General features: G+C 33.7%; 1 pseudogene; it reads right to left on the reverse strand.

Annotated features, from left to right (window-relative positions):
* Positions 1-13,600: 13,600 nt before the first annotated feature.
* LOC108371491 (zinc finger BED domain-containing protein 4-like) lies at positions 13,601-15,203 on the reverse strand (annotated as a pseudogene).
* Positions 15,204-21,096: the final 5,893 nt, after the last annotated feature.

Below are 21,096 nucleotides of genomic sequence, written 5' to 3' on the forward strand. Positions count from 1 at the left end.
AATCTGGTTAAGATCCGATCAGTGGATCATGAGATATATATATATATTTTTTTTTATATGAGAGTTGAAGTCGGTGTTTTTTGGTAAAAATTACTTGTTACATAACAGGTTATATATAAAAATTAGAGGTAATTCTCTGTTTTATTTAAATAAAGTACTCAATTGTATTACTAATTAGTAATTGTTTTATTAAATGTAGATTTGAAATGTTTAACGTTTGCAACCCATTCGGTTAGCAATCTCTCACACAAGCGCATTGCCAACGAAAAATATTTACATAAACAGCAGAGGAAGCTGCAATTTCACTAATAAATTGGTTATAAAAAGTGGAAACATTTTCTGGCACTGCCAAAATCAAATCGCCAATTTTTATTGAAGACTCCACTACAAAAATGTCGATTTTACATACTTGTATCTATGTATATACTATTATCAATAATTCTGCAAAGATTTGCAAAGAAAACTTTTCTCACTGTGCAGCGTTGGCAAAGCATATGCATTCGAGGGAAAACAATCTAGCCCCACATGCATGAAAAGCGAAAAAGGAACAAAATTTTAAAAGATATCAAGTGAAAAACTACATAATAAAGAGTGTAAAATAAATGCTATGTGAATAATGTTATAAACAAATTAAAAAGGGAAATATTAAAGCCCCTGAATTTTAAAACGAATTAATGTAATACGATATTTTTTTATCTATTACAAAAGCAGTAAAAAATAAAATATTAAATTATTTTACTATCTTAAGTTCAGTATTTCAATAATATATTTGGAATCAATTGGAGAATCACATTGGAGTTCAAGTTGAGAACTAACTTTTTCTCAACTTGGGGAACAGTCTATTTTCATACCAAGAAAAATCGTCATAGGGTGGATTTTCCACTTGAGATACTGTTGGGAAACAACGCTGGAGATTTATCCCTAAAAGCCCAATCTACGTCAAAAAGGCATATGGCCCAAAACGCGGACTTTTACATTACATTTTGGCTCAAACTGCTTTTCAAAAACGGCTGGAACTCGCTAGAATACAATTCTCCGATATTTTTTTTCTTACATCTGAAAGCATAAGTATTTGGCATTATTTAGTATATACTTAAAATATATTGTAACTCTTGTTGTTTAAGAGTTATGAACGTTTCAACAGCGGACTGTTACATTACCATTTTTGGAAGTACTTTTTGAAGCTGCTTTATATTATCGAACAACTAATTGAACTGATAAAATTAATTTTGAGGTTAATATTTTCAAAAAATAATCGGACTGTTACGTTGCACAAAAAGACTGTTACGCTACCTGTGCGATATACGTGTAGCGATAAGATTATAATTACGTTTTTAGATGGCTTGTAGTCCGTTTTATGCAATAAGTAGCATGCATTAAATATACTTACGATTTGACATGTCATTCAAAGGAATTAAGAACGTGATAATTATGAATATAGATTTGAAAGTTTCTGATGTTGTGCAGCTGAAGGTCGTTTACGAAGTAAATTTCTGCGTGAGTCGAGCTCGAGCTTAAGGACTGACTATAATACGAATAAGCAAGCGTATGCAAACGTGCGAATACACATAAATCCTATTCTGAAACTATAATGTAATTAACATCAAGTTTCGTTAAGTTTCGTCAATCGTCATTTGCTTAAAGAAAGAGCATTACTGGTCGCACCTTCCGTATGGAATCAGCTATTTGTGCTCGTATGTATGTATGTACATATGTAACACAAGCAGTGTTGCCGCTTTGCAAATTTTTTACCGAAATTGGTAATTTTTTTTTTTGGTTATCACATTTGGTAATTTGGTAATTTATTTTTCAACTTGGTAACTTTTTCGATTCAGTCCTACATGTAACATAGGTCAAAACAAGTTCTGGTTCCACATTAGGAAGTGGAAATACCAGGTAATCCTGAAAGTTTCGCAAGGCGCACAGTTTTTCGGCGTTCCTAGGTTACTATAATTGTGTGCTCTACAACAAACTGCTTGATAGTGGCTATTGTTATATCTACCGAGTCCTTTTCCAGAAGGTTGTGGATGGTCCTACCTTTCTTTGGCAGTTCGTTAGCTTTGCAATTGCTATCAATATTCCGGTGTAACCCGGCAATGAGTAGTATTCTACGTAAATATGTATGTACGTTCAAAAGGCTACGGCATTCAGCAGGGGACTTCCCTTTGTCAGCTTTCAGGATTGCTTTCAAGCATTGAATTTTTGAGATATTTTTGGCCACTTGTTGACATAAATATGTATGTGTGTATATTGGTCATAACAAAGAAAGTAGAAAGTAGTAGAAAGTAGTAGTAGTAGGGACAACTCGTTATAATTGTGCCTTCTCTTTTGCTCTAGTACGTTTTTTAATTGGATAGAAAGAGCAGGCACGCCCCTGTTACTCACTTTCGCGTTGTCCCTTATTGTTATCTACGTTCTTGGGTCATAACTGGACAAATGCAGATTTTAAAGTGCTCCGAAATTTTAGTTTAGTTTAAAATAATTTTGGTTATTTTTTGTTGAACTTGGTAACTTTTTCTGGTGACTTTGGGTAAAAAATAAAGAAATTTGGCAACACTGAACACATGTAAGCAAAATATAACCACCTAAAAGGCTACACTACGTTGCTTATGCATTTCACAGACTTTTCGTTAATTTTCTGACAGTCAGTTACGGCAGCTTTTCCACATTATAGTCATCGCCAAGATGTTGATGTTTTTCGCGGTTAAGTACACGAAAAACAGGTTTAATGCCCATTTTTGTTTGCTCTATGCCATATAGCACTATTTTTACCCTTCAAAATATGTTTTCGAGTGGTACTTTACGATTTTTCCTTCAGAAACTATGGCCATTGGAAGATGACATAATTAGTTAGAAAACATATGCTTGGTTCTACGATGTTATATTCGAAGACACGGCAGTCAAAGTGGACTCTTGAACGGAAAATCTTACATCACCATTCGAGAGTGCATTTTGAAGAATAAAAATAGTACTAGCAAAATAGATGAAATAATTCCAATAGATTTTTATTATTTAAGCCCTGTATGCAGCTCTCAAGAAAACGGTCAAGAAAAAATTGCCATTATTTCGCGTGTGTGCCCAAGGAATTTTGACTTTTTTGATACTTCACAGCCTGTTGCCCCACTCTTTCCTCAAGGAATAATGGAACGGGCATATATTTCTGTTGCAAACCTGGGTTGCCTTGTGCTCTTTTTTCACAAAAAACTTTAGAAAACTGTAGTAAATTTCTTAAGAACTGCGTACTGCCTTAAGTAAATTTGACTCAACAAAATTTCTTAGCCATTTCTTGTACGTCATTTTATATGGAGTTTTTGCTTTTCTTGAGAGCTGCATACAGGCCTTTAATCGGAAAATCTGCTTCTTCTTTTAGCTTCTTATTTCGTTTCTTTTGGGCTCGTTCCTTTTTGAAATAATATAATTATCCTCTTTTTATTTTTCTACGTAATTCTTATTTCCTGAGGCTATATAAGTTAGAAAGAACATACATTTTAATTATGGGACAATAACATGTTGAATAACTTATACTATAATACGTATAAGGAACTATTTTATTTTATTGTGAAAGAAGGCCGAAAATGCTCGAAGAAAACTAAATTTTCCTATTTCTTCGCCTGGTGGATTCCGCGCCAAAAAACTTTTTGATATTTTGGACTGTTACATAACATTAAAAAAACTGCCGACTTTGTTTTCATATAGAAAGCTAATCACTACGGCTCGGAATCTGATGCACCAAAAAATCGAAAATATGCGCATATAATATGCACTATGTCGGCCGCTGTGGTGTAGTGGTAAGCAGTGCGCGCTTCTACTCCGCAGCACCTGGGCTCAAACCCTAGTCAAAGCAACATCACAAAAAATAGAGAAAAAAGGTTTTTTCTTAACAGCGGTCGTCCTTCGGCAGGCAATGGCAAACCTCCGAGTGTATTTCTGCCATGAAAAACAGCTTCTCATAAAAATACAATCGCCGTTCGGAGTCGGCGTAAAACTGTAGGTCCCTCCGCTTTGTGTGACAACATCAAGGCGCACGCCACAAACCGGAGGAGAAGCTCGGCCAAACACTAACATATGTGTAAGCGCCAATCTATTATTATTATAATATGCACTTAAAATTCAAAAATAAGCGCTATAAACAAGAAAAATATGCAATTAAAAATATTTTCCTAATATTTTATTGCCGGTACAAAAATAAATAACACATGCACTTTAACAAGAAAATAACGAAAACAATTCCCTTCAACAATTTTATTCAGCTTGAGGCCAAGATTAAGTTTTTAATGAAAAACTATTGTGGAAAAGCTCAATAAAATTGTTGAATATAATTGTTATAAGGCCATAATAACATAACATAATAATAACAAAAACAGAAAACAATTCCATTCAAAATACAATACATATGTTTATGTATAAACTTAGTTTATAATCAAGCAGTCAGATACAATCCCGGGTAAATAGAAACATTGGCATTTTAAAAAAGTCTGCCATTTTGATTCAACAACTCGTGCAACCTATAGCCATTCGGCGGCTTTAATGAATTTCAGTACGTCATACAGAGAGAGGCAGCTGCACTCTAAAACATTCTGCAGGAATGGCTTGCAGAGTGTCTTTAGCCACATCCTTGCTGTATAATTCCACATCTGTTTGGCCTTCGAGTGATAAATTTCGGTAATTGTTGCTTTTATCTCCTTGAGCGTGGCCCCATGTGCACCGCGTGGGACACATTCAGTGCGGAGCCGCACCTTGCTGGTTCGTCCGCTGCTTCGTTTCCATATATGTCCCTATGTCCCAGGACCCATATTAGGGTAATTTCGTATTGATCAGAGATATAGGCCAGTTCTCCCCTACAGTCTTCCGCTAGTTGAGATCTAACAGAGGTAGAAGAGAGTGTCTCAAAGGAAATTTTTTTGTCAAGGGCAATTTTTTTGTCAACAGATTTCGCACTAAACTTAAATGGTTGTAAATCAAAAATATGCAAAAACCACATGCATTTATTGTAAAATATACTATATACTAAAATATTCGCAAGAAATATGCAAAATTAGGTATTTTTTGGAAAATGTGCAAAATCATGCATTTAGTGCAAAATATGCAAAAATATGCACAAACGAACGAATGCCATTTTAAAGGAAATTTCATGATTCGTAAAGATACCTTAACCATTTCCATTTTAAGATGTCCATTAAAAACATGCATTTGCACGAGACTGCGAGCCCTACTAATCACTGATTTTTTCGTCGAATACTTTTTCTAATAACTTCAAATTAATACAAGGCAAACGAGATAAGGAGATTCATGTTAATATTTATGTTGTCCGATAGCTTAGAATATGTGAAAAAAATTTTTTACCCTTGGTATATACGGAATCGGTATTTTTTAATTTGAACACAAAAGAGCTTTTATACTTTGTTGTGTGGCAACCATGAAATGCATGAATTGTTGGCAACCCTGACTTTTTGACGTCTCCCCCATTCTACGTATTCTTACATTCCTTGATTCTTGATATTTTCTGTATTGCTTTTGTTAACCTAGTTGAAGTTGAATAAATGGATTAATCACCCAACACGTGTTTGGAACATTTTGCATAGTTGTTTTAAATAAATGTGGTTGTAGTTTTTTATTAATAAAACTATGTTTTATTATTAGTTTGTATCACAACTTCAATATTCTTAAAAAAAAATGGGGCAGAACTAAGTATATTTTAGCTCACATGATGTCTCTTAAGTCGCATACGCCTCTAAGACGTATGTATGTTTGGGCTTTACGTGACTATCAAGTAGATTGGGTTTCTAGGGTTAAGAAATATCTTTGTTCTCAACTTAACCTCTTTGTTGGGATCTGTTTGTTGGGTAGATAAATTATTACACTTATTTTTATGCTCGAAAATTAAAATATAACTGGGTAATCACCAAATTAAACTAGTGACTTGGCACTCGGGCAAAAGAGCTGATTAGCTTAAAGCAACGACATTTGTTAAAGTTGTTGCTTGAGTCAACCAGGTATTTTGCCTGAGTACCAAGTCACTTGCTCAATTTGGTGAATACACCTAATATAATCAATTGTACCTTAATGTCTCCTTCAGCTGATCCTGTAGCGAAGAACTCCTCGTGTGGATCCAAGGCTATACACTTTATTGTAGCTTCATGAGCCTGAAAAAACGACATCACATTAAATCAACTTTTGCTTCAGTTATTTGTAAGAAATTTTAAACTAAACACAGAATTAAAATCAAGTTTTAAATGCAAGGCTTTATTAGTTGTAAAAAACATCAACCCCGCACTATCTAACGACTAAATTTTTTGTGGAGTTATTTCTTTCCATTAATTCATTAATTCATTTATTTGTTTCCTTAATACAAAGTAATTAAATTCTTATTCTAGTATTAAGTTGGATTATACAAGCAAATTATGAAATCAAGTAAGGAGTTGAATTGTATTTATAACATATTAATTGATAAACAAAATTTAAAATTTGGACTTAAATTAAATTAGAGCTATAAACAGTGGAGTGATACATACATAGATATATCCCTCCAGGTGATCTTGAAGTAAAGTGAAAGAAATAAAGTTTTTCTACGTCGCCAAAAAAAAAATTGTTTCAGCCATTTTTTAAGCATCTCTTATAGAATAAAAATCATCAAACCTTCAAATCTTAGCTGCTCGTCTGACGTTATTATAAATTTTATTTTATGAAGTTAAGTGTTAAATTAAAACAGGAAATGGAGAAAAAAAATTACAATTCAATTCTTTCAATATCCAATGATGAAAATTGTGTAATGGCATCTTTTAGACTTTTAAAATAAGACGGACGACTCATGTCATTAATCTTATAGCATGCTTGCTCCGGGACCCAAGCCGGAATGATTTCCAAGAAACTCCAAATCCTATTAATGTGTCCTTTGATGTTATGTATTTTCAGAGTCTCTGACACATTTGTGGCTGACAACACGGAAAAATTGAAGCGAAATAAACTTTAACTACGTCGCCAAATAAATTGTTTGTGCCATTTAAAAGCATCACTTCCAGAATATCTATACAGTTTTAAAGAAATTTGAATTTGATAATGGTCCAAAAATCCAATCCAAGAAAACAAAAAACTCGAAAAAATTTAACAATTTTCTTAAGTAGTTTCTGTTCAATGCTCATACGTTGTCTTAATATAGAACCGCCTTATCTCAGTTTTTTTCAGAAGTGTGTATTTACCGATTATTAGCAATCTTATAGCTTTGAAAATTACTTACAATAAATGTTTGTAATTTCAATGTTGGTCACATGTTGTTGTTGACATACTCGGTTTGTCCATCAATCGTGGCCGTCAAGCTTAACTAAGGGTAGGCCTAAGAAACGAGCTGTTTCGATTCGAATCGTTGACTGAAATTTGGTAAGCGAGTTTTTTTTTATAATGTATAAATCATTTGTCGGAACCGTCAAAATCGGTCCACTGGCATTTTGCCAGCCATGCCACCCTATAGTTACGCCTCTGATTTTGACTAATTGTTGGCCGTCGTTACTTTTTGAAAATTCGAGAAATTCCCCGCAATTCATTTTAAAATTTACTTTTATGTGGATCTAACTTTTCTGCAATCTGGTCACAAGCTACTCGCGGTAACGCTACTTCAGAAAGAAGCTCTTCAACTAGGGCTGCCAGATATCTCTGTTGCCAAACCGGGACACTTTACGGAGGGCCTCTCGCTCCCTTCTCTTTCATTTCGACGTGCGAAAGGATGTAGTAAAATTTTATTTTGACAGACAAAAATAAAAACATAAAAACATGAGATCATGAGATCATTACAACGTACGCCAACAAAACAAAAACAACTTATCATACCTAAAGCACAGAGAATTTTTCACAATGCATGAACCTTTTTTTATTCTTTATAAAAATACAGTTTATACTAAATATATGAAAAAACATAAAAATAAAATTGTTAAACTTTGTGCTAATCTCGGGAAAATTCAATAAATTTGCAACATTCTAATCAGACTTTTTATAAAAATTTTTAAAATGAAGTTTGGCAGCCCATTAAATTTTAGTTGATTTTAATACCTTTCATGAGCATGAAATGGTATTATAACTATGGTCCGATGTTTGTAAGTACCAAAATAAGAAGAGATAGACCCATTAAAATGTATACTTAAATGATCATCACGTCGAGCTGAGTCGATTTAGCCATGTCCGTCTGTCCGTCTGTCTGTCTGTCTGTCTGTCCGTCTGTTTGTATGCAATCTAGTCTCTCAGTTCTCGAGATATCCGGATGAAATTTGGTAGGTGGGTGTATTTTTATAACGTATTAATCATTTGTCGGAACCGGAAGAAACTGATTGTTCAGATATGAGATTTTTTGCCATAACTTCTCCATTTGTGCAGCTAGGAACATGAAAATTCTCACCGTTTTCACTCATTATTAACAAAATATTTACCGTGAAAATAACAAAGATCGGGTCACTATAACATCTATCTCCCATTCAACTGATTGTTCAGTTATGACAATTTTCGTTATGACTCCACGATTTATGCAGCTAGGAACGATTATCAACAGAATTCTTACAGTGAAAATAACAAAGATCGGGTCACTTTTACATATAGCTCACATACAACTGATTGTTCAGGTATGAGATTCTTTGTTATAACTTCTAAGTATATGCAGCTAGAAACATGATATTTCGCACTATTTTCACTCATTATCAACAGATAGTTTACAGTAAACTTAACAAAGATCCATATAACTGATTGTTCAGATATGGGTTTTTAATGTAAAACTAATTTTTTTGGCCAGCTAAAACCGATAATTTCGTAAGCTATTGTATAAATAATAATACAAAGTCTACTGAGAAAATTGTCAAAATCTATGCTGTATAAGCCTTATCTAGTATACCACTGATTGTTCCTATACCAGTTTTAGCGATATATCTCCTTTAAGTAGGAAGCTAAACCCATTCAATTGTGTTACCGGTTTACATACCGATCACACAGCAGTGAAAATCACTTTGGTTGGTGCTATATAAGGTATATCTTCCATACCTCTGATTGTTTAGATAAGATTTTTTATATATGTAAATCCTCTAAATATCTATGTGTGCTGTGAATATATAAATTTTTTCAAATGCAGTAATCTGTTAAGTAAAGTTATCACATGTTCATGAAAGGTATCGAGCCTTCGGCATAGCCGAAGACGGCGCTGCTCTTACTTGTTGGTATTGTTTTTACTGAAAGTTTCTGCTATACAAACTATGTTCGATAATTCTTTTTATATGGAAGACACTGTCAGCAAAAAACAATAAATGCTAAAAATCAACGAAATTTGCTGGCAACTTCAGACTTGCACTTTATTAATTGGCTCAAAAGCTACGTTTTCAAAATTTTTCTAAAAGAAATTTTGATCTGATGAAAGAGCCCCCGAGCCAATAATTTTGTACGGCACTGTACTTATAAGTACTCCATTTTTCACGAAAGAAAAAAATTTACTAAGTACAAGATAACCTTAAAATATCAGTCATATTTTTCGTTTCAAAACTTCTGTCTTTTCCTTAATATAATTGTAAAACTCTGTGCACGTCATTTTAAACGTATTTGGGTACATATACTAATCATCAACTATTGCTTGTGCAAAGTTCAACTATCTCGAAATGTGGCTATTTCACAAACTAAACCGGTGCACTGAGAGAAAGAAGTTTAGAATTAAAAAAGCGTGCTAAATTAAAAAATACGCATATGAAAGAGCACCAACCCAACTCGTAATACATTTAAGTATACAAATTTTAGTACTTAGTATAGAAATATTCAATTCAAATACGCCCATATTAAAATGAAGCGATTTGCAACTACCGATTGCGTTTTCATAATTAAGTTAAAAAAATATTTAAATTCCATGCTGGTTGTAATGGGAATTGAACCCTGACCCTCTGGAAATTAGCAAATTGTGGCAAGCATCTTCGCGCACTCAGCTACAGCCAGACATGTAAATATTCATTTAAATTTTGAGTTTGAATCAACACCACGCGTGCGTGTTATGAAAGTATTATTTTTAAATACGAACATTTTTAAACGATAACCCAATAGAAAATATTAATGTTTCTATGCGTTATTTCCCTCAGTGAATTCATAACATTTTTCTGAATATTAAAACGCGTTTTTTCTCTTAGTGTAGTGATTTTTGAACTTTTATTCAAATTTGTACAATCAAATCAAAAACCGGGATACTAAAACGAAACCCGGGACATTTTAAGGTTGGACCGGGACACCGGGACAAATAGTCTAAAACCGGAACATGTCCGGGAAAACCGGGACGTCTGGCAACCCTATCTTCAACCCTTGGCCTGTTAAAACTGTAGCGGAGTAGTACCAGGCTGACAGGTGTAGCACTTTTACACATACTAAGTTAAGACATTAAAATTAAAACTGAAAGGATAAAAGAAAGATTTGTGAAAAAAGAAATCCCAAAACTGAGTTTGCCACTTAAATTAGTACAATCGAAGTTCTGAACACTTTGGTAAAATAATTCCATCCTTCAATGGAAACACGTTGAAAATGCTGTATTACACGATATGTATTTGTATATGTAAATGCTACTTTTTTGTATCTACACAGCCAGCAGAGAAACGTACTTTTTGCCGAAAGTGCAGTTTTCGTACATTTTTCGTATCCGGAAACGTTCAGAAAACGATTTCCATATTTGTTAATTTTTCGTATCCGAAAAATGTCATCATCTTATTTCAAAACAATAATTTTAAAATATTTGTTCAAACTGAGCATTTGAAAACATGTATACGTATTCGTCAGTGGGCCGTATGAATAAAAACTAAGCAATTGCTTTTTCTTAAAATTTCATACCTTTTACTTCAATTTTGTTTGAATAAATTGAGTAAAAGATCTGAAATTTTAAGAAAAAGCAATTGCTTATTTTTATTCATACGGCCCAGTAGCTGAGTGTGCAGAGAAGTGTGCTGCTATTTGTTAGCTTTCAGGAGGTCCCAGGTTCGAATTCCGTCAGAAGCAACACATTAAAATTATTTATTCAAATTGAAATAATTGCTGAATCTTAAAATTGTTTTTTGTTTGGTTTCCAGTAACTATGAAAAAGTTTCTGCGAAGTTCATAATGAAATCGTTTTCAACAAAAAATTGAATCAGGCAAATTTCAGGAAAACAGCCGAAAGCGCATCCGTTTTACAACATTTTCGATAGTTTTCTGCACATACGTTTCGGCTGACCACTTTAGTGGGAGAATTGATCTGAAGAACGGAATCGGAAAACGGATGAAACATCAGGTTTTTATACGAAATTGTTTCCATTTTCGGATACGTTTCCGGATATTTTGCTGGCTGGGTACCCGCAAACCATTTTTTCAGAGTATTCTGAATCATAGAGAAATTTTAAAGAATTCGCAAATCGCATTCCTCCTATACACAAAACATGTCCGAGTACTCTAATCTTCTATACACAACTCTCATACACTTTTTAAAAAATGTCATTGGCAGTACTCGTATTGTCGCAAACAAAAGGTGTTCTTACACGATATGTATTTGCATCTGTAAATGTGACTTTTTTGATACATATGTAATTGCGTATGTCTGTCAAATTATATAGACTTATATGCACTCGACCACATCCACGAATTTCGTCTTTCCAACTTTATTCGTTTAAAGAAATAGATCTAATTAGAAGGACATTTTCCAAAGAATTGTCTCTTTCATTTGGTGCCCATACTCTTTTTTTACTTTGGAACGAATTTTTTAAATAATTTTTGGAATCAATCATATCTTTGAAACTGCAAAATCCTTTAAAAAAAAATCCTGACATCGGAGAGAAAAACTAAAAACACAGTTTTACTATATTTACTACATTTTCGTGAGTACATTGGTTACTTGATGTGTTTCGATTTTTTTTTTGTTTTTTTCCGCACGGTGTCTTATCCATGCTTACTGATTTATAATTTCGAATTAGTTCATCAACAACCCAGTTTTTAGCTTTCTTGGCGTCAGAAAAAAACGAGTTTTGAAACGTGGGTCACAAAATGTTGCAATAGTGAAGCATTGTCTTTGTTGAATGTTTAGTCCTATAATCAAAGTAAAATTTTTTATTAATAGTTCTATAAATACTTTTGATAACTGAATCGCAATTTCATACATTTTGTAGATAAGAATATGTCGTGCAATGATTGTTTCAATTCAGTTTTAAATTTTTGAAGACCACTGTCATTGCATCTCTTTAGCAAAAAAGAATTCAGTGTAGCTACTGCAAACTGGCTTGCTTTGTCATTTCTTCAAACGGCTTTAAAACATGTATTATATTTTCGACCACATTCCACTCATAAGCAGAAAGGGTGGGTATATCATGTTTCGCAGCGTATGCGGTAACAGCTTGCTTTTGCTCGTGCAGCCTGGACATCACGTGGCCACATCCTGTATCAACTTATGAGTTGGTGTCTTTAGATTGTCTTGAATTTCTTTGAACTTTGCGCAGGCTACAGCGGAATGACTGAAATTACCTTCAATTTTTCTGCATTTGACTAATATGAAAAGTAAAAATTTCCCTTATAACATATAACGAAAACCTTCGCCAGTTCGTTCCACACCCCACTTAAGGGTTTTTATTTAATAGATAATCTTTGCACAATCTATAAAGCACAGGGAAAGTTGTGCTCAGGATCGTGTTGCACGCTGAGTTTCCAGTTCCAAGGAAAGAGAACAATAAACCTCCTTCATTTTTTCATTCATTCATTCATTTTTTTCACTTAATTTGATAATTTATAATATTTGCTCATAATATTTGCAATGGACCAGTTGAGCCTGATTTGTGAATTTTTATTTGATTATATTAAATTTTTTAGTGCGAAATGCAGAAAAAGTGGCAATTTTGAAGAAAATGTATTCTCATGTTCCATTTAGTAAATGTTACATAACAAAGACTAGTTGAAAACAATTGTATGGTTCCCCAAAACGAAAGAAATCTAAAAAAATTTAAATTACGATATGGGTAAGGTACTTTTATCATACAAGTGGTATTTACTAGAGATGGGCGCGGGATAGCGGGACTCGCGGGACCCACGGTACTGATTTAAAATTGGCCGGGATGGGCGGTATCGGGAAGATCTGTAAAAATATGGTGGGCGGGACGGGACCAAAATCCTTTCCCGACACTCCCGATAAAACTGCAATCCCCGCAAATTCACAAAATTTTCCTTAAGAACGATGTTTGAAATATGCACTTTTAATGTTTTATTGAGACGAAAAAGAAAAAAAATTATAGGAAGATGCCAGGTCTTTCATTATTATTTTTATTATTTATAATTAATATGAAAGACATGAACATTTTTGTGAACCTTCGATCGGTTTGCAAACCTCGCCACACACGTTGAAATCTTAACCGCTCGTTTCAATTTGTTGTCCGTGTGTAGCCTGCTTTAGAGATAGATATCGGGACCCACGGGACACGCGGTACAATTCTGAAAAATGTCGGGATGGGCGGGTTCGGGACTTAAAAATCGAATTTCGGGATGGGCGGGGTCGGGATTAAATATTTAGTCCCGTGCCCATCTCTAGTATGTACGTATTCGCAAATCATTTTGAAAAAAATGTCCTTTATTTTACGTTGGTTAATATGGTCACCGTATGTATCACCAATTGAAGGGTATGGATAAAACATCCCACTCGTTCTACACCCATGAGACCTTTAAAGAAAATCACAAAAGTATGAGTAAATACCCTGCAGGAAATTGCGCTGGTTCAGAACTAGCGCAGAACTAGCTCATTAAGAGGCGGCACTGGTTCTCGATCTATCCCAACGCAATGCTTTCAACTATATCTTTTTACATGGCGATATCCTACGAAGTGGAGATTGTCACCTCTGCAGAACTTTGGAACTAGTTCTGAACTGGTTCCATTTTTGATAGTTCTGGGCCAATAAGTTTTTTTTATGAGAAAACATTTTTAAACCAAATTACTGGATATTTTTTCTTTTCTGAACTTTTTGCGTTTTGGACAGATCGACAAGAGGTTTTTTATGAAAAAAAATTTTGATTATCAGGTTTTTTGATATTTTAAATTTTTTCTGTTCTTTTACAGATTGCATTTTATTTATTTTTTTATTCTCTTATTTTATTTATATTAAATTCGATCATTTTCTCTTAAAATTTTAAGCGGAACTCAACATTTTAAACTTATTAAATCTGAAAATCACAACTGCCTCCACCGCGATTTGAACTCGCGACCAACGATGTTGGAGTCGGAGGTCTTCCTGCTGAGCTATTTTAGTATTGTACGAGAAGTGAGAATTTGTGCATTTACTTCTCAACAGAGCGAAACTACCACACCAAAAATTTCAACTGTCCCTCCCTGCAGCCGTTTTGCACTAGTTCGGAGATAGTTCTGAAATGTATAGAGCGGAACTAGCGCTTTAACAGACTGTCTCTAAATTTTACTGCAGGGTACTTACATATGTCATTGTATGGATGCAGTTTTAATTACATACCTATTCCAGAAATCATATTTGGAGCATTGTCAGTGACAATAACATGAACCTTTTCAATGGCAATTTCCCAATCCTCCAATGAGTTGCTAAGAGTTTCTGAAATGTTGATCCCGGTATGACTTAATGGGAAGTGTTTTGTCGCTAAAACAAAAATTGTTGGTTTCATATCGGTTTGAGACAAGCCATGAGCAGTTAAGCTAATAAATGATTCATTGTTAACAGATGATGTCCATATATCAGTAGTGAAGGAAATATAATCCATGTGTGAGAGTATATTCTTAATATTATTCTGCAACTTCTCATAAATTTGTGGCATCACTGTCTGAGAAAAATAAGTACGATGTGGCAAAGGGTATCGCGGTACCAAATGCTTTAGCAGACGTTGAAATCCTCCCCTTTCAACTGAGGAAAATGGTTCAGTCAAGTGCCATCATTTCGCCTAAAAAATTTATTTGTGAAATATATAACGCTAGAAAATCTAAAAAGTTGAAAAAACTCACATATTAATTTAGGGATGGCTTTTGAACGAGGATCTTCCAGCGACCAGTTTTCTGCAGTTTTTATAACATCCGCCAACTTTGGTTGGTGGGACGATATTTTTGCCATGGCCGGCGTGGACACAAGCTTTTCTTCATCCTCAGATTTGGCTGCTTTATACTCATCCACGTGTTTGGCTTCTAAATGATTCCACAGTGGTTTCGTTGAAAAGCTCTTTATAGATTTACCACGAACAATATGCATATTTTCCGTTTTGCACAGAAGGCATTTTGCATTTTTTTCATCTTCCTTAACAGGTTAAAAAAATTTCCACACCATTTATTTTATCTTTTCCAACTTGCACTCGCTTTACCAATTGAATAAAACTGCCAATGTATCAAATCACATTGCTAACAAACAGCATTGCCATACAAACAATTGAATAAATAGGTTTCGGACAATAGTTCTGTTTTTTACGAGATAGTTTTTTTTTTTTTTTTAGATTTCAATAAATTAGCTGTGGTGCAGAGACCACATTGCCAGATCAGTCAACAAATGGTTGTCAATGGTAAACAGTCATATGTTTACGGTCAATGGTAGTCAAGTAGTCCGAGTCAAAACAAAGCAAACATGTAGTTAGATTAAATTGTGTATATTAATCTTGATTTGAGAGATATCGTTATACTTTAATATCAGCTATTTTAAGAAATTTTACGAGCTGAGAAATAATAGATACATCCTTCGTTAACAAGATTTCTTTAATTGTACGAAAAGTATTAAAAAAGGCAAAATCGCATCTAAACGCATTATATTTAGCGCAGAAGAAGACCGAGTGATCATACGAGATAGTTTGTAATAGTTGTTTATCTTTTGTCTTTGACGATTCTCCTCTATTTCTCAAGAGTAATCGATAATCAGGTTTGCAGGCGGAAAAGTTATCGTTTTAGTACAAGATTAATAGGGACCTTACATGGTCAAATTGTTTGATCAAACTGCGTGCATAGGTTTAGTGAAATTTTGTATGTACCATATGTGTGACGTGTATGAGTTTTATATCTGTTTGACCAAAATCAAAGTAGTTTTGATTTTCATCAAATTTAATAGTCGTTTGACATGTGCTGTGGACCGTGTAAAGTGCTTTTGATCAAATTGATAAACAAAGTAAAAACAAGTGCCCAATAATTTAAATATAAACAAGAAATGAAAAAGAAAAGAAAATAATTCGACTTCATTTTAGAACTAATAAATTATTACAAAAATCTCTAAAGCCTTTTTTGTGGTGATACAACTTCAACAAAAACTGTGTTTAACTATTAAAAAATACCTTCTTTTAAAACAAAATAAACTAAACTCAGATGATTCTATCTGTGTGTCAGATGAAAATAGGAACATTTCTATTTCGTATGCACGTGCATCTGCTTTGTACAGAAACAAATCTAATTTGCCTTTACACGATATGTTGGCATTTCCATTTGTAAAAAGTGGCATGTACACATGCAAATACATATCGTGTAAGAACACATTAAGTTTACTACAAATGTGTTTAGAGCAGCGATCGGCAAAAGTAAACTGTGTCTGTATTGGCTAGTGATATAACTTTTACGAAAAGTATCGATACTAGTACTCATATAGAATACTCTAAAAAAGAATCGATGCCAGTACTCATACTTGCAAAAAAGTATCGATAATACTCGCAAGTATTCTCAAAGCAAACGCAAAAAGGAATAAAATCAGATTGTTGTGCTTTTTCATCCCTTCCTATTTGTAAATTGAATAGTGACTGCTTTTAATAGTTTTATTCTGATCTAAAGGAGTTTTTGGAATAAACTTCCAACAAGATTAGTTTTACATGCGTAAATTAAATGTGTGTAGCAAAGCTTATTTGAAGTTTTTAAAAGCAAATATTTTATGATTGTTTGACGCGTATATGTATTTATAAATAACTTTACTTTGAAAATGAAATGCAAATGTAGAAGACGAGAAGCAAATGGGGTGGAGCCCATTCTCTATAGGAAAGATAAGCTCTCTTTCGTAAAAATTTTGTCCAAGAATGGGCTAGATTTCGAATTCACAACGAAGGTAGAATACGTGGGTTAACGACGGCTGCCTTATTTTCTAGAGTGGCCAAGTTCTCGAGTCGAAAGACACCCTCTTCCACCAATCATTATCAAAGGTGAGGCAAGATATTCGTTTTTAAATTATTTAAATATTTTTAACCGAAGACAATGTTGAAATGACCGCTTCATTTTCTTCTAGGTTGTGTAAAAATTTCATAACTTAGTCAATTACCAGTATCACTAGAACAAAATATGTATTAATTATTAGTATGGAGTAGGGATGTTGCGAATGTGGAATTTCAGACATCCACGGATGCGAATGCGGATGCGAATATCTAACAGCTAACATCCGCGGATGCGGATGCTAATGCGGATATCAGGTATTTTTAGGAAACAATTAGAATCTAGCATAATGGCGAGATCGTTGTTTAAACAGCGCTTACAAGCCAAACCAGATTGGTCATATTTTTTTATAGCTTTTTAAAAAGAATTCTTCATTCTCATTCCTTTGATTGTTTCAGAATTTTTCAATTTTAGTTTTTGTAATTCATTTTTAGTACTTTANCTTCATTCTCATTCCTTTGATTGTTTCAGAATTTGGGGAATCTGTAACTTTATCAGCGTTTTTCAATTTTAGTTTTTGTAATTCATTTTTAGTACTTTATTCTGCGACTGGTTTGAAAAATGTGTGCTTATAGCGAGCTAAATAGGTGGATATGGAAAATAAATTATTATTCTGCAGGAATGAAAATCTTGATCTATAGCTTTTTTATTATTTGAGCATCGATTCTCTTTATAGCCGGACGTTGATCATTTCTGCTGGAAATCCCTATTCATCTTATGCTTCATATTCATAGTACTATGACATTGAGAAGCTTACTCTTTGACTTTAAATCGCAAAGAAGGGGCAGTTTTACCACAGAAGTTTTTAGCCAAGGATCCAATGTATATCCCTATGAAAAAAATATTGCCCGGCAAGTAAACAAAATTACGGTTTTTAAATTTTTGCTAAAAATAAATTACCCAAAGAGCGCCATTTGAAATTATTGAAACGAATATATGTAACATCAAAAGCAAATCAAATTTGGTTATGAATTACAGTGCACACTTTCTTCTTTTGTGTCTAGTAGTTTTTTGAATCTTAATAAAGAAAGAAACCAATGCAGGTATTTAAAGCACAGAAAATAAATATCATTAAAAAGGCTATGTTCTCTTTGACGTACGTCAAAGGTCAAGTAGAAATGGGAACCCATCGATAGCTCGGTTATATAGCTTAAGAAATGATAGTGGGATTCATGAAACTTCGCAGTTATTGTAAAGGTCGAATTTGTCGCAAAATTTGCCACCTTGCGACACAGCTGATTACTTTTGTATGGAAGCTTTCTAGCGACAAAATTGCGACATTGCCATAGTATTTGAGGGGCAATCATTGCAAAGTCAATGTCGCGAAACACATGTTTTTTTTATTGTCTTCAAATACTTAGAAAAAGGTATATCAGTTAAATCTGCTTCGAAATATAATTGTAAAAACTTTTATTTTTCTTTAACGCGCGGCATTTTAAACAAATTTTACATTTGCAATCCGGAGTTGCGATAGGTCGCCAAAAATGCCACTTTGCGACGTCTTATGAATCGCACTAATTTGGGCATAAATACAGTTGGTCTCCAAATCTCAAATTAAAAAAAAAATATTGGAATCGATAGAGATGATTGAGCTGAGTATAACGGTATACTTCTTTTTTTGGGCTAGCAACAACAAGAATTATCAAAGGTAAAAATAAGCAATTTTTGAAATCAATATTTCTCAAAAACTAATGAATGGATTTTGAAAATTTTGAAATTTGATTCCCTTTAATTTGGTATACATACGTACTTTATATATATGTTGTATAGGTCTTACAAAAATTGTATTATTGTAAAATAATTATAAAAAAAGGCGTTCTCTGTAAAAGGTATTCAGTGCCTTTTCTTCGCAACACAGAAAGAGAATTCTACCTTATGAGGGTTATAATCCCTAAGTGCGGCCGAAGGCCGCCTACGCAGAAAGGTGTTCTCTGCAAAAGGTGTTTTTTTTATAATTATTTTACATTAACTCATTTTTTGTAAGAACTATACAACATATATATAAAGTACGTACACCAAATTAAAGGGAATCAAATTTTCTATTAAATGAGATCAAAAGTTTCATGATCCATCCAATCGTTTTTAAGAAATCTTGATTTCGAAAATTGCTTATTTTGAACTTTAACCTTTGATAATTTTTGTTGTTGTTGTTTGCCCAAAAAAAAGTATAGTTATACTCAGCTCAATCATCTCTATCGATTCCACTATTTATTTTTTTTTTTGAGATTTGGAGCCCAACTGCATTTGTTCCCTAATTTGTTTAAAGACATTTTTATCAAAGTTGATAAATATGACATTTGATCACTTTTGTTACACAAATACTCCCACGACAGGCAAAAATATTGGCTACAATATTCGCAACAACCCTGGTATGTAGTATACATATCGTCGCCCGTGTGCCATAAACATGAATGTTTAGAAATGAAAATTTTGGGAAAACCAGTTTGAAAGTTTTTTCTTAAAAAATTTACTTTTTGATGCAACTTTGTTTTACAACCCACAACGCATCACCTGTTTAAATATTACGGCTTAAGTCCCAATAGCTACCCCTAAAATTGACTGTAAATTTTATCGTATGTGACAATGATAATTTTTCTTGTGGGTGAAATTATCATATGTGCTAAGAAATTAGACCTTTCTACAAAAATCTTGCGTTTAGTTATATTTCTAAATTATCTCAGCAAATCTAAACTTTGGCATTGATGGTGCTAGCCAAAGCAGAGAAACAAACAAGAAATACTTTCCTGTAAAATTTAGTTTTTCTAACATACGATAATTTTGCGCAAAGGGGTCGATATGTGCTTTCCGTGTACGCATAGTATTCTGGGTTTTAGTATAACATAGAACATCCAAAGGTTTACCAAGTCAACCTAATAACTCAAAGGTGATAAATTTGCACATTCATGCTTCTGGCATGAGGGTGACGATATGTGAATTTAAAACTTTAAAGGAGTTTTTCTCGGGGTTTCGGTTTTTTGAGTTATAGCAGTATTGAAGTAAATGAGCTTTATGTTTGTTTAAGGGACTTACGCCCTTAAAATGCAACTAGTCCTGAGCGAACGCAGCAACCCCCTTTTTTCGAACTAACTGGAAGAGGTTGCCACAGCGAACTGGCTATAAATATGAGTGCATTTTTCCATATTCCTTCTCTTCTGTTTCATACCAACCATCAACTGAGCAGCGGTCAGCATATCAACTCATCGGCTGGATCAAATAATCACCTACATCTTTCATCATATCAAAATTACCAACATACATAAGTATAAAAAATTGAATTCGCAATTACCTTCCATATTTATAGACGTTCATTGATTTGTGTATCATTTGCTTAATATTCATTTATTCACATATGTATGTACATATTTATATCCCATTGAATTTATATACATATATACATACATTTATACTCATTTAATCGTATGTCCTACTTGTACGCAACTGCACTATGTCCTACTGCGTATGTCCTACTTGTACGCAACTGCACCCCTTCATGTTAATAAATTGAAATATTTGTATTGGAACTCTACAACCTCCTTCCAATTTCTCCAAACAAACAAAATTGTAAAGAACAAAGGCGAAGTGCAAGCATTCTGCGAAAAATACGCCGCAATCTCAGGCATCAGCAACGGTGCGAGCAGCACAAAACGGCGGTGGACATCGCGCTCGTGATGGAAGAAAAAACTAAATATTCAAGCAAAATCAAAGGCGTACAGAGAAAAATTTGCGTGCAAGGCATTGGAGCACTAAATGCAAACATTTCAGGCTAACCCAGATGTGTATAAAGTTAGCGAAACAACATGAAGAAAAAAATGTCGCATATACCTATGAATTTGCCGTTTTTTTGCCGTTAATTAGTTGTGGAAAAAATAATTTTGTCGCTCTTGTATTTTTTTAGATATAAGGTGTTTTGCTAACTTTATATAAAGTTAGCGAAGCACCCCTCCAAACTCAAAGACAAAAGACTAGGCTTTATGTCC

This window comes from Rhagoletis zephyria, unplaced genomic scaffold, assembly GCF_001687245.7.
Source record: "Rhagoletis zephyria isolate East Lansing unplaced genomic scaffold, Rhagoletis_zephyria_1.1 Rzeph_scaffold_00069, whole genome shotgun sequence".
NCBI lineage: Eukaryota > Metazoa > Arthropoda > Insecta > Diptera > Tephritidae > Rhagoletis > Rhagoletis zephyria.